Source organism: Rhinolophus ferrumequinum, chromosome 19 (genome assembly GCF_004115265.2).
Source record: "Rhinolophus ferrumequinum isolate MPI-CBG mRhiFer1 chromosome 19, mRhiFer1_v1.p, whole genome shotgun sequence".
Taxonomy (NCBI): Eukaryota; Metazoa; Chordata; class Mammalia; order Chiroptera; family Rhinolophidae; genus Rhinolophus; species Rhinolophus ferrumequinum.
The window spans coordinates 12,783,544-12,799,049 of record NC_046302.1 but is presented as its reverse complement, the minus strand read 5'-3'; the positions used below and the strand labels follow the sequence as shown (position 1 = coordinate 12,799,049).

General features: G+C 38.6%; 1 pseudogene; it reads right to left on the bottom strand.

Annotated features, from left to right (window-relative positions):
* Nucleotides 1–15,506, bottom strand: part of LOC117038694 (heme-binding protein 1-like) — a 103,419-nt pseudogene that overhangs the window by 69,359 nt on the left and 18,554 nt on the right.

Sequence of the window (15,506 nt, the reverse complement as noted above, 5' to 3'; positions counted from 1 at the left end):
TTTTGGGTACCATGCTAACTGGTCTGATTGAGCATTTTTGCCTTATGTATACTGTGGACCATCTACTAGTGCTTTCCCTATCTTAGGGAGCTTAATGGATTGTGTGGTTTTACCTTTTGTAATCTGCCTTAAAATGATGGAGTGAACATTTCCAAGCCACAGCATGTCAAGAATTATCCTTGACTTTTTTCTCTCACATCCATCTTCAACTCAACAGTAAGTTCTGATTTTAGAGCCAAATCACTTACATTCATATCCCAACAGTGCTACCGACATGCTCTATGACTTTGGGAAGTTCCTTATGCCCTTTGGACCTCAGTTTCCTCATCTTTAAAATGTAAAGATATCTACTTCAGAAGGCTGTCATCTGTCTTGAGTGTATGTAAAATACTGAGAACAGTGTCAGGCGCATGGTAAGCACTGAATACCTACTCGCTATTATTGAATAACCTCATAGCTGAGCCTGGGGGTGAGTCTGCTTCAGCATTCCACAGCAGCACAAGGAGTCTTTGAGAAGCTACCACTACCAGCATGGCCTGCTGCTCTTGGGAAAAGGTTGGGCCGTGGGTTTGTAAAGAGAATACTTTCAGGAGAAGTAAATTGAAGCAGAGAGAACATAAATAAAGTCTTACAGATCAGATGTACAGAAACAATTGGTGAAGTATTGGGGGAGAGGTCACAAGACCTATAATAAATTCCCCTGAACTGTGGAAAAGAGGAAAGTGGGGATTTTGAGGAAGCAGTTTAGTCAAGGCAAAGTTGATTTTCTCAATCCAAAAAGCTTTCCACATCTCTAGGTGCTGAAGGTGTTCTCAACTAATGTGGAAATAGTCCCATTCGCTGTTACATCCAAATAGTAAACTTTTTCTGAGAAAACAAATAGAAGTGGCAATTTAAAAAGAAAATTATCACAGAGTTGAAAGTGTAATGACGAATGAGTCAAGGACAAATGAGTGTTAATGAATTATCTGAATGCAAAAGTTAGAAAAACAAAAGTTGCGCATAAAAATTGGTGAGGTCAATTAGAGGTCAAGGAAACAAAGCCAGCCTTGAAATCTTAAGGCATGATTAGAGACATTAATTATTTAAGAAATGGAATAAAAATGGAGTACTACAGTTCCAGGCTCCACAAAAATAGGTAAATTTAATTTTGCACCTCAATTCATAACTCTTCTCCACCTTTTCTTCCAAGCTTCCTATCTTCCTTCTCTCTTAAACCCTCAAATCTTTATATCGTTTTACTCCTCTGTAGAGCACTCTGCTAACACCCAGAAAAACTCCATGAAGTTTGTTTTTCCCTCCATCCCTCCCCATACAAGGCCTTGGTCTCAGTAAGATAGCAGGAAGGCAGCAGGATATGAGCAAATATACTGTGAGCTAAATGCTTTTAACTCTTTAGGTTAAAAGGTCGCTGTATGTGCTAGTGTTTAGGAATGACCTTGAATGATGACAATTTATACAACATGAGAATCAATAGGGAAAAATAAAATTAGATCGTTTGAAGTAATAACATATAAGCCACTATGTGACAACACCACACAGTGAGGCAATCCTGAGCATTTTGGTACCTACATATACTTCTTTAGGGAGCACATGTTAGAAATTCATTTTCTTTGAACCTCTGAATTGATCTTTCTCACGTTGTAAAGAAAAATCATTGTCCAAATGATTGTAGCTGTAGTCACAGAGGTGGGCATGCAATATTTTCCCAGGAGAATTCTAAGAATCTGGGATTTCTCTCCATTTTTAATGTTACTGAATATTTCCTGCATTAGAAATTTTCATTTAATGTATATAGATTGAATTAGGTTTAATAACAATGTATAAGGCATTACTCTGCTATGCCCATGTTTAGTGTAAAGAGATGAGGTTTAGACAAGATAACCCAGAATCATACAGTTCTTAAGTTATGGAACCAGATTCCCAGAAGTCTGGATTCCTGTCCGTGACACTGTCACCTGTGGTAACACCACCTTGTAGGTCTTCCAAGGACTCAGTATGTGCTTGAGCTACCCTTCCTCACCATGTCTGACAGCTTTGATTCATCTCGGGGTGCCCTCTCATTACAAATGCCAGCTAACTGCCAGGAGGTGAAACCAGATTAGGAAATCTCTGATCTTCTTTATGCCTCTTCAAAAATAAAGATTAAGAACAAAAGTTCATTACTGTTTCCACATATGCAAGTTCTGTCCTATCTCAGCACAAGTTTCACTCTCCAATTTTGTTCTTTCTTTCAAGCTCAGATCACATCCTCTGTATTCTATAAACAGAAGCTTTGTAATAACAAAACTTAGTCTTACATAGGTATGCATAGAAACTTCCACCATTCCATAACATCCAGTGTGCACATCTGCCTTAAATTTCTCTTCTAGAAATCAGAACACTTCATAGCTCCTCTCTCCTTCAAATTCTGACTAAATAACAGATCTGCAAATTTTTAAGGAAACAAATTATACAACACTTCAAGAGGCTAGTGTGACAGAGTTTGAAACATTCTTAGCTTGCATGTGTGTGTTTTACTTCGTTTTCTCTTTGGAGAATAGTTTCTCTTATGACTCAAAGTTTTGACAATTAATTGGCTAGGAGACAAAATTTTGGAGTATCTTCAACAATTTTCAAGCTCAGTTTCAATAATAGGGTCAGAAATATTGTGTCTTATCTGGTGAAGATGACGTACGCCCTACTTGCTCTTTGTGGCACTCCGACACATGCCCTATGACCTAGTGAACTTACCCCTCAACTGTATGCTCAGCCACAGCATTTGAACAGATGAAAGGCAAGCTCTGATTTCCTCACCTTTGTACATGATGTCAAGGTTCACACAAAGCTCTGCTAAAACAGTAGAGAAAGCTCTCTCATGATCAAAATTATTCTGCCACCTAAAATAACATTGTACCACCACCAACACCACCATAACGGTTCTTTAAAACTTGCTCTCTTGGAAAGACTGAAGGAGAACATCAAATGCAGCGGTGATAAGAGATAGGTTAAAGGGATGGGATGGAATTTGGGGGCAGCTGAATTAAAAGCTGTAGTATCCTTAGAGTTGTTTATTTGGTGATAACCTTACCTGTCACTAGCTTCAAATTAAACATGCCATTTGGGTAACATAATAATTATTTTAGCCACTCCAAACACTGGTTTTTAGAAAGAGGTTCTCTCCTTCTCTCTGCCCTTCAGCATGTGTGCAAGCTGACTTAATAAGACTTCCAGCCTCGTGGCACACCTTTAGCAGTCCACATGCCAATCATCCTCTCTGGTTCCTACCAGATGCCCCTGACATAAACCACTGCCTGAAACCCTGCAGTCTGGCAACTCTGATTCCTGTGACAATTATGAGAGGCCAATTAGTACACCAGAGCGGTGACAGCCTTGCCTTTCCTATGCAGTCACAGTGCAGTGTTTGCTCCCAAAATTTCTCCTCAGCAATGTTCAGGCTGTTCTTTTTTACCGAGAGGTGAAAACAAAATAGGAACTAAAATTGGAGTGTGCAAAGCCATCTGGATCAGATGTGGCAGAGACAAGATAGCCTGGAAACTTTTCCAGTCCTTGTTATAAAGAGAGAGCTGCCAAGAGCCAGAAAGCAAACTCTGTCCAAGTGGATAGAGGTGATAAAAGTGATTCTACACTATAATTTCTCTGTCAAAAGCCTTCACTTAAAAACATTTCAAAGCACTCAACACTTCCCTTTCCCTAGTTCTGTGTCCCTTTTATGGAAAAATCACAGTGAAAGTTCTCTAGTATCTTTCCAAGAAGAGCTCTAGGAGAATCCCAACACAAATTTCTGTGTGTTTTTCTTCTTTAATAACTAAAAAGTAGAAATTCTATAACACAATATTTCACTTCTGGTCTCCTGAATCCAATTTCATATTATGGAAAAATACAGATTTTCAAAGGATATGATCTAGGGTCAATTTCCAAACTGACTACTTCTGGCTAGTGTGCTATTGAGCAAGTCACTTGGTCCACCTGCAGTTCAGTTTCCTCGTCTGTACAGTGAGCATAATGCTATCCATGCCTGCCTTTCTACCCCATAACAGCAATAAAATAAAGCATGTGAAAGTACCTATACTATCAGCTAAACCCTATATAAGTTGGTCCCTATTATTTTAAATAGAGTTGTTTTATTTTTCTGATTATAAAATTATATCTGCTTATTCTAAAACTTTTCAGAAAATACAAAAACAAACAAACAAACAAACAAAAAACAACAGAGAAAATTGTTTCTATTTCCAAAAGGATAACCACTACTAACATTTTGATATATTTCCATCCAGGTTTTGTGCACACATTCCCATTTCACAAAAAATGGCTTCATACTATGCCAATTGTTGATAAAGTGTAATTTTATTTAATGGATGTGAAGCAATCTAAGTTGTTTTTTACTATAAAAAATAAGTAACCCAGATGAAAATTGAAGATAGCACAAATATAGCCAGCATATGGCATTTCTCCACTGTGTCAAAGTGAATTATTCATAAGCATTTGTCAGAAATATCCAAGGTTACTGAGATATTCCAGAACAACAGGGTACAAATTCTGAGGCAGAAATTGCTACATGTTCAAAAAAAGCTTTTTCCTTTTCCTCCTGAATATGTAGCAAAACTATACCTGCCAGACCCTTTTGCATTTAAATATGGTCATATGACTGAGTTCTAGCCAATAGAACATGAGTGGAATGGATTCGCGTCGATTCCAGTTGGAAGTGGTTAAGAAGAGGGTGCCTTCCTTGTGTAATCTCTAGTCTTCTGCCAGATGAATGGAAAGAGCTATAAACCTCGGTCCTGGAATGACCATGAGGTAGACCACCTAGCAAGTACGTATTCAACTTGACATACATAAGAAATTAATTTCTACTAAGCTATTGAATTTCAGAAGTTAGTATTACAGCATTAGGGTAGTTTTACCTACCCAAATGAATCAAACTTTTAACATACTTCTAAGTAACAAGTATAGATTGAACTTTGGCATAAATCCAGAATTTTTCTTAATCGCATTGAATGTTTTATTTTCAGAAGGGCAGAGAAATAATCTCCCTTTCTCCCTTAGTTGGTACAAATAAATCTCTACCCACTCTCTTATTAAAAATTCCTAACTTCTGTTCCCAGGTCTTTCTTCCCATAAATAAAATTAAGACTTAAATGCAAATATCCTTGAAAGAGACAGCACATTAATTTCATTAAATTGCCTAACTGCATTAAGAATGGTGTTAGAGATTATGAAAAGAGCTTTAAGAGACTCCCTATCCTCAAAGAATGAATTATAACAAAGGCAACAAAACTAACATAGATTTAATTACATGGGTACAGAACCATATATAATTGCTCAAATATAGGTTTCATGGAATAAGAACTTTGTCTTTCTCCAGTACGTTAATAATATCCAGCACATAGTCCACTTTCAACAAAATTTGCTGAAAGACCATTTAATTCAATGATTGGAGAACAACTAATTATTAAACTGCACATTACTAAGAACTAGAACTAGAATAGTCAGAGAAGGCTTAGTGAAGAAAATGAAATGTGGACCACATTTCCTAGTTTTCACAAGAGGGGAAAATGTAAAAAAAAGAAAAAAAAGGATAATATCTCCTCAGCCCACTGGGTGAACAGAGGGTTTCTTGCAGTCAAAGTGGCAGTTACTAGGTTATTAGCTCTTACCTGTGCTCAGCTCCGCTTGCACTGCAGCCTCTGGCTGGACAGCCCTGCTTAGAAAGTGTGTGGCTGCAACTACTAGAGGGGAGAAGCAGACATAACAGTGAGGAGTCAGGTTGGACAAAGGCTCTGTTACACAGCGACTATGGACAATATAGGAAATAAGTTTGCATGGGTGCAATTGGGCAAGATTTGGGAGAATATTTTTAACACCTTCAGTGAGGTATAATTTCATTCTATTAAATGCACCTATTTTGAGTGTAGATTTGGTCAGTTTTAGTATATTTATATAGTTGTACAAGTATTCCCACCACCCAGTTTTGTAACACTTTCATTACCCCTAAAATGTTCCCTCATGCCTGTTTGCTGTCAGTTCTTGATCTCCACCCCATGCAACCAAGTGACCTATTTTCTGTCTCTGTGGCTTTGCCTTTTCTAATGTCACGTAAATAGAATCATATATGTTCTTTTGTGACTGGCACATTTCATTTTGCATAATATTTTTCAAGTGTTTCCAAGTTGCAGAACGCATCTGTAGTTTATTCCTTTATATCACTGTGTAGTGTTCCACTATATGCATATACTATATTGTATCAATTCAACAATTGGTGATTGGTTTATTTCCCACATAAGTAAAAAATTGTATCTTTATTCTGCAAATCCACAGGTTTTTGCCTCTAACCCCAATGGATTGTATCCCTCACGGCAGCAAAGCTGCTGATTTTGTGGCCAGACGCATCTTTTAAAACTACCCTTCCTATCCTAAAAAGATTAGAGGGTCAGAAGTGCCCTAGGCAACAAGGTCACTTGTTCTCTCCTGAAAGTCTAGCAGTTATTCAAGAATAGATGCTTCAATTTGTTCTTCCTTGGGCCAATTTCCAATACCCAGAAATGACTTTTTTTCTTTTTTTTCTTTTTTATAATTTTAAACAGTTTTATATAAAGGAATCACCAATCCTTTCCTGCTACTCTAACCCAAAGTCTCTCATCTTCTGAAGTACCTTGAAAGTCAGGAAACAAAGCTTAATTTTCTTAGAATCAGTAGGAAACTGAGTTTAGGAGTGAAACAACCTATGTGACACTTGAGAGATGGTAGCATTGGAAAAGCTGGAGGGCAGAGATTTCAACCAGGACACTCATATATTCATCAAATTGGAAGGTTATTCAGAAATCTTAAATCAATTAAATGCTATACAATTCAAGCCCATAGTTGGTTTTTTAAAGAATGTTTTATTTATCCTCTATAATGCAACTTTCATTCAACTTAATACATCCTTTTTAAAATTATGAGACCCTATCTTTTCTATTTGTCACCCTGCTTCTGTGCATATGTGTATAGAACATAGTTTAAAATTACTAAGTTTGGAGCCTTCCCATATGCTATGATGTCCATTATCACTGAGTATCTCTAAGGTCCCATGCTTTCTTCGGCCCATAGTTATTTGCATATAGTGTTTCCTCTACTTGGTACTTTATTTCACTGACCTTTAGTCACCTGGCTAAATGCTACCCATCCTTCAGTCATAGTTTAATATTACGTCCTCCAGGAAGTCTTACATGACATTAAGTGCTGACAAGCCATATGATAATTGCATATTTGCACATCACTTTCCCCTATTAGATTTAAATCCTTTGAGGGTAGGGCCCATACTGCCTGGTTTACCGTTATATTTTAAAAACTTAGTGAATCCTCAGAAACAGAATATGTGCTTTGTCAATAAATGCAAAATTGCTTTAATGGGAAGTTGTATAGAATTGTTGTTAAAGGGACTAACTCTTTGTGATCTATGACAAATTACATAATCTCTCTAAGCCTCGGTTTGATTTTGAAAAATGAGGAAAAATCTTTACACTTGTTGTGAAGATTAAATGGAAAGATGTGTTTAAAAGCTTTTACAAAGTGCCTGGCATATAACAAATGTTTAATAAATATTAACTATTAATCAGGAAGCAATTACAGTCCTTGTTGGTGGCAACAGGAAGGTGCCACTAGCCTGCTGTGGGGTACATGGTTAACCTCCACTCTTGGCCACTGCCCCTCTGTACCCTAGTGTGTGAATGTCAAGGCTCAGTTTCCTTTGGATTGCTCCCAGCCAATGACTGGGCAGTGGGGGACGTTTCTAGACAGGGGACTTCTCTAACATCCTCCTTTGCCATGAGGACTCTGCTTTAGTGAAGCAGAATATTTCCTAGCACTACCTGGTGGTTTGGTTCTCTTACTACCCATCCTCTATTGCCCCTGAACCTATTTCCTTTCACAGGCGTCAGGACAAGCCTCTCCCTGCCCATTCCTGATTATTCCCTGCCATTCCTTTAATAACTGCCCTCCATGTCTGATCATGCTCTGGTGTCTGCTTTTCAGAGGATTCAAACTAACGCAGGGGTGCCAGGGTTGGTCCAAGGAAACAGGGATTGAAGAAAAGCCTGGGGGCTGTCTTGCTCATTGCCTGGAGGACAGGAGGATGCCACCCTAAGTGGTGTGTGGTACACACAGACTCTGATGTAAGCTGTGGTCCATTGCTGCAGAGTTCTTTGTTGACCGGGAAAAACATCCTGGGAGAAGGGTTGACCCTCCTAGGGCAATAGTCGAGGTGCTTGAAAGATATAAGGGAGTAATCGCTACAAGGACAGCAGAAATGACTGGTTATTGCTAGGTTGCATTGAGACCTTGCAGGAGCATAATAAGAAAGTGAAGGACATGAACAAACAATTAAAGACAAGAGTGAGAACCAGAGAGCCTTCCTGGTTACTTTCAAAGAGGCCCCTACCATCCCATAAAGAGAGCTGTAACTCAGCTGAGGAACAGACTCAGTTGATAGAAACAGATCTCCAGAGAAGTTTACATGGTCAGCCAACGCAGTCTGTTTACTAACTTTGGTGCCCTGGTTGGGAAACCCTGGGACCCTGAAGCACAGGATATGACATGTGGATGGATGTTCCAGTGGAGTTTGGCTCTGTGGCCTTAACCCTCAGAGCTTGTAGATATGGCCCACTCCTTTCTACTAGGAGCAGTCCAGAGGAAACTGAGCCTTGACAGGGCTTCCTCCATGCTGCAAGATGTTGCAGAGCCCTCTCCCCCACAAGACACATACCTCCCTCGAGAGCTGTTCCCACCTACTCTCCTGGGTGCCAGGCTGATAACTAGAGTTATAACCCAGTTGGAAATATTTTGGAACAGATAAAGCAGTAAAGAGATTATATATTAAAAGACATGCAAGAATTAACTTGCATGTGGCAGCAATAGCCAAGGCAGTGCCCCTAGGAATGGTTTTGGAGGGTGCATGGAAGGAAGTTGGTGAGAGGCCACCAGCATCACCAAGAATAGCAGTGGTGGTTCTCCTCTGAGGCAAATGCTGATAGCAAGGGACGCTGTCCCAGAGCTGGGTTCATTAATATCCATGGGCTTATGAAGACTGAGGTAATTAGGACCACCAGAACCATCACCAGCACTGGTGATGTTTCCCCATCAGAAGCCGGGTGGAAAAGTCAGAGGGGAAGTCAGTGTGAATTGGCTTACACAGAGTTGTGGAAATGGTTAATAGAACATGGAATCCCTAGGGCAAAACACACCAACAAGGATGCTGCTTAATGTGTGGAGCAGAGTAGAATCAAGGAGCAAGAGGCTGAGGGCAGTTGTCCCAATAAAATGTCACAATCACTTGTTCAGATCCATAATCCACTGACTGGAAAGAAGAAATTTGCAAAACTTCAGCAATGATTCCCCCATTTTTCCTTTTGGAAAGGAAAGAAACTGACCATTACTTGGGTGGTTATACTGGGAAAAGGGAAATACTCAGATCTAACGAGGACTGCTAGACAAGGGTCTAAATACTCAGAAATCCAGAGCACCATCGGAAGCCATTCAAAATAAAAGAGGTGCTGAACAACCAACCACGTAGAAACAAAATTAATCAGCCAGTTGACATTAACTAAACTTTGTCACCATCATGATAGGCACGTGAATGGAATGTCCACAGTGGCAGAGATGGAGACTGCATATAGGACCCAAGAATGAAGTTCTACTTATCAAGACAGATCTAGTGACTACTGCCTCTGAAGATTGAGGTTGCCAACAACAGAGACCATTGCTCAGCCTTTGATATGGCTCTCTTCCACGAGAAGACCAACCAGCACACGGTGGCAATTTGACTACATGAGTCCCCTTCCAGCCTGGAAGGGCCAGCAGTTAGTTCATCCTCATAGGAATAAGTATTTGTTTTTGTATTGACTTCTGGGATGTGGAACCCCTCTGATGGAGGACTTTGCCTTCAGGACTCTCCATTAGCTTGGTTGAAACTTTCTTAGAACTGCACTGCAGTCTGAGATTCTTTCTATACCAACCACCTTCCTTTCTCCTCTCCTTTTATATGCATCGGGTAAAAGACTCTCCCTATACATACCTGCTTTCCCCCGTATCTTTCACAAGTGTTCCTCCAGTAACCTCTTGCATGTCTGATTCTATGTTGAATCTGCTTTTCTGAAACCAAAGTCATGAAGCCAGGGATAGTCAGAATTGTTTTTGGCTCAAGAGAGTAGCAACACACTACAGAGAGTCTTCCAGTTCAAACACCTTTTTTGTTTCTGAGCAGGAAAATTATCCCAATCTTTCAAGAGATATTGCATGCCAATGTTCTTTGTGCATTTCATGCTCATACCAGCACATGGACTTTATACCAGCAAAAAAAAAGGGGTCCATTTGTTCTCCAGTGAAATGTATAGGCTCCTAAATATGCAAAAAGAAAGAAATGCTTTAGAGACCCAAGTATAAGAAGATAAAACTAGTCTTGCAGATAAAGTTGTAGAAAAAAATAAGACTAGGAAATGATACGTGTCTGAATAGGTAGAAGAAGGCAAGAGGAGAAAAATGAGGGAGAAATATGCTTCCTCCTCTCTGACTCTCTCTCTTATTGTCTCCAATCTACTGGATTTTCTTGCTACCACATTTGTGATTGCATCAAATATTTTAAAACAAATGAAAGTACTATGTGGAATTATTACACCTTAGCCCCTTTCTCCTCAGCTACAGAATAATTTATTCATTAATTCTCTCATTCATTCAATTAATCATCATTCAATGGAGGCTTTCTTGTGTACTATTCTGAGTTCTTGTTGTGCTCCAAGTTCATGTTTGATACAAGGTTCCTTGCTAGGGCACTGGTCTTGCATAAATCTCCTTTCCTTACCCAGATTCTAAATTGGTTTGATCCTTGCTCTCCATGCAAGACTGTCATGTGTCTGGTTTCCAAGGCAGGGTAAACCCAACAGACATTTCCTACATCTCAACAAGTCAATTGTAGAAAATGTGATTCATCTAACCTTTGAAAAATCCTCAGATCTCTGAGATTCCCAGGTTAGTCTTTAATGAGGAGGAGGAGGAAACAAAGGAGTAAATCTCTCTTAGAGCTGGAGAGAAACATAGTATGGGAACTTGTAGTGTGGAAACTAAATACGTGAAAATTCCCTGGTGTGAAAGGACTTCAAGGTCACCACTGGAGAGAGAGCATCCCCCTAGTACCCCAAAATGGACATTTCTCACCCGAGCACTGATAAAAATATTCTACAACTAGGATACTTTGAGTTTTGATAAAATTCAAATACTCCGAGAAAAATATTAAGTTAGTATCAGGCATTCATTCATTTGTGTAAAATAATTCCTGACTTTTCCTAAGAGTAGCTCTTAACAGGGAAAAAGCAAGACCAAAACTGGCTCCCTTGGGAATATGCTGGGCCACAAGCGAATGAAACAAAAAAGTGAAGTGTAAGGCACTTGAAGCTTGTCCCACCTCACAACTCTCCAAATTGGAGCGTTGCATTTTCTTGAGAGCTGCAGGTAAGCATTCTAAAGAAGAAAATCATTTTCTAGACAATAAGTTGTTTTGGATTTTGTTGTTGTTGTTGTTATGTCCACATTAAGGATGTCAAATATAGCCACTTGCTGCTAAGAGTGAGAGCCTCACACCAGCAGCCTCGTTATTACTGCAGGGTTGTCAGAAATGAGAATCCCTGGCCCTACCTCACACCCATGGAGTCAGAATGTGCATTTTAACAAGGTCGTCAGGTATACCGACACATTTCAGGTTGACAAGCATGGCATAGCTCAGGGGACAGGCTAAGGAACTGGAAAATTGACTTAGATTTCTGACTCTGCCACTTACTAGGTGACAAGTTACTTAGCATCCTTGTACTTCAGCCTCCTTATCTGTTGGATGGACGTAATCTCTGCCTATTTTTTCTCTTATTTCTATTCTTTATTTTTACTCTTCCTTGTATTTCTCTATTGATAATTTTTCCATGTTTCTGATATGTTAGCCTTCTCTACTTATTTGTGTTTCTGCTGGCTGCCTTTGCATAAGGAGGAGAGAATAGACAGGAAAATACAAGCATACTTCATTTTATTGCACTTCAATTTATTGTGCTTCACAGATGTTGCATTTTCACAAACTGAAGGAAAGACCCTCCACCAGCAGAAAGATGACTACTCACTTCATTGTGACACTTGTTTTATTGTGGTTGTCTAGAATTAAATCCCCAACATCTCTGAGGTATGCCTTTATATCCATCCATAGGCAAGCATTCCACTCCAGCTCCATTTATTCAAATAAGATTGACAAAAGAATAAGGTTGCTTAATGAGTATAAAAATATTTGACTATTTAAATGTTTTCTACCGCATGCCAAACAGTCTGCCAGATTCTGGGCCAATATCTGAATGAGTAGCTAATTTGTATGTAACTGGTTAATATAAATTTTTTCTTTCTAGCAGATTTTAACTAACCACTGTATTTTGCTTTTCTTTGAAAAATTAAAATATGTTGTTTTTGATGATTGATATATAAATTATTCTCCTTGCATTAACCAAATCAATATGCTTCAGTTTCCTTTATACAAAATGAACGGTTGCTCTAAATTATCTCTCTGGGCTCCTCCAGTTCTAAAATCCTATCATTCCAATCTGAGGATCCCTCAGACAAAAACATTTTTTATTAAATATTAAAAAGAAGAGAAATATGATTTAATGTGTTCTCCTCAGGACTTTCCTTAGATGCACCCATCTAAATAGGAGACTTGGTCCTAAAAGCCTCCCAAATTCTCTTCATTTTGTTCTAACAAATCTCAGTCTCTCAGAAATTAAACGACTATGTGGACAAATACTTTTAAGTAAGCTTTTAAAATTTTTAATCTCAAGCCTCCTTTAAACTCAATTAGTTATCTCATTACTAATGTCTAAACATCTCTATCCGTTTCCTAAAGATAAATATGCATAAGGTTTGGATCCCAAAATTAAATGCTGGTATTTTGTGATTGATTCGAAAGTGAAGCTAGAAAGCAAATTCAGCTTCTGAATAAAAATTTACAGGAGTGTATAATTGAATCACTTAGCGCTCCTTACAAAGGAGAAAATCCTCTGTACAAATATTTCTTTTCCTATAAATTCCACATAATCTTCTGACTGTAAATCTTGATGGAGCTGGTAATCTAAATACTGACTCATTGTTTCATCCTGAATTAATCACACAAAATTACAAATTTAAAGAATAGCTAATATGTTAGAGAATTCATTAACAGTTCCAGAATAGAAATAAATGTCCTTCCCTCAGGAAATAGAAAAATATGTCAATGTCCTTATGTTCAGAACAATAGACATTTAACCCTCAAGGTGTCCAGCCATTTCTAATAGAGGTTTAAGATTTGTGGTTGCAATAATAATACATCATATTTAAATGTTAGCTACTAACTTCTCATTAGTTCCTGCTTTCTTAGTTATGGATTCATAAAAACTCAATAGATGTATTAGGTCTGTCAATGGTAAGGAATGAACCACATTGGATAAAATAACACCAACAATTAACATTTACTGTTCACTCATTGTACATCAGAGATGTCCTAAGAGCTTTCCTTGTGACAGCGCATTTAATCTTCATAAATGCCTTATACAGGTGAGGAAACCAAACTACAGAAAAAATAACTTACACAAGGTCATAAAGGTGATAGCCAACAGGATGACAATTTGAACCCAGGTTGTCTGATTTCAGAGTCCATGCCCTTAACCTTGACATTGTTGTCCAATCCAACTCCAATCTAATATACACCTTCTTATATTAGATCAGGTTATGTTATAGTCTAATATACTCATATTATGTTTTACCCATATGATAACAATATATGATCACACCATATTACATTACTTGATGTCACATTTTATATGATGGTGGTACTAAGAGTCAGAAACAGTAATTATAATTCAGTTTCATTGGGCTGAAGGACCCCTATTGTCTTTCCTAACTCTAATGACATAACTTCAAATTACCTATTAGGCTCATACCTTAAAAGAAAAACAAGGAGATAATCAAAACAACTACAATAAACCTATTTGCTGGCTCTACTTCATAATAAATACTAGCATCCTGAGGTCCTATTGTCAGGGTTCTTTCTCAGTGGTTGAAGATTCAAATACGTGGAGGAACCGAACTAACTGCAAACAGCTGGCACAGCCTGGTCGGGTGGGAAGTGCTCACCTGCAGAGTTGTGCCATCTGCACGGGTGCCACTCAACAATAACCCTAGCCTGTTGTGTCAGTGAGGGAATGGTAACCCGGTATTATCAGACCCTCTCATTTGTCCAGGGAAGTCGGAAATAACATATTTTAAAAGTTGACGATAAATTTGAAATACTAAAAAGGCTGAAGAATCCATATAGACAAACAGATGATACTCATGGTCTAGACATCATCTGTTCTTCAGTTTGTTACCTCAGTTCTTCAGGTCACTGCTTTCTTGCTGGATAACATCATCCACCTCCTTGACCTCAAAGCTCATCTAATGTTTAGGACTCCCAAACTTATATATCTGACCTTACTCCTGAGCTCCAGATCCCAATCTCTAATCATCTCTTTGGCAAATCCTTGCCCAGAAGAACTTCATACACAGTGGAGGAAAATCTTCTTTGTAAATCTCCTCCACCTGGAGTAATCTCTCCTTTGGTTAATGAGATCACTTCTATGTAGTTACCCAGTGATCTTTAACTTCTCATTTTTTTAAGTCTCAGGTGTTATTGATAAGCAAGTATGACTGACTCTACCTCAAGATACAATATTTCTGAAATCTCTCCAACAATTCCCATGTAGTCTGCTTAAGGATGCTGAGCTCTCCACTTTTTTAAGATACAAAATATTTTCTTTTAACAAAATTATGCTTAGAAGCCTAGTTGCAATAGATATAAGCAAATATTGTCAGGTTGACATTGGACTGGAGACCCAGGTTCCCACCCACTCACCCTCATTGTCCACTGAGGTGGCCCATGAGGCATCTGTAAGGGATTTGCAGTGTTCCTTACAACAGTCTGAAAACCAGGCATAAACAAACCAGCTTCCCACCTCCACTCATTTCATCTATCATACTGCTACAAGAATTATCTTTTCTAAAACACAAGTGTGATCAGATTTCTATTTAAAAATCTTTGGTGGCACACCATTAACTATAGGATGAAATCTAAAACTCCTTAACATGAACTTCTACCCTTTACAGTCAGAGTATATATCCTTCACTCATCACACCACAGTTCGCACTCTAGCCACACTGACCTTGTAACTGTCTACCATGCATTTTGCTTATGCATTCCTGTGCTTTAGCCAATAGAAGTTTGATCTGGGTCTGACATGTCATTGGACAGAAAAGATTATGAGGCAAATTGCTTCCCTAATTCCACTACTGCCTATCCAAATGTAATTGTTACATAGCAGGGACAGGATCACTCAGACTGGAAGGAAGAGTACAGCTGTTTCTGTAACAGCAATGAGTTATACACACTTAGTCTTCAATCAGTGGATCACCTTTAGAGTGGCATTCACAAGTAT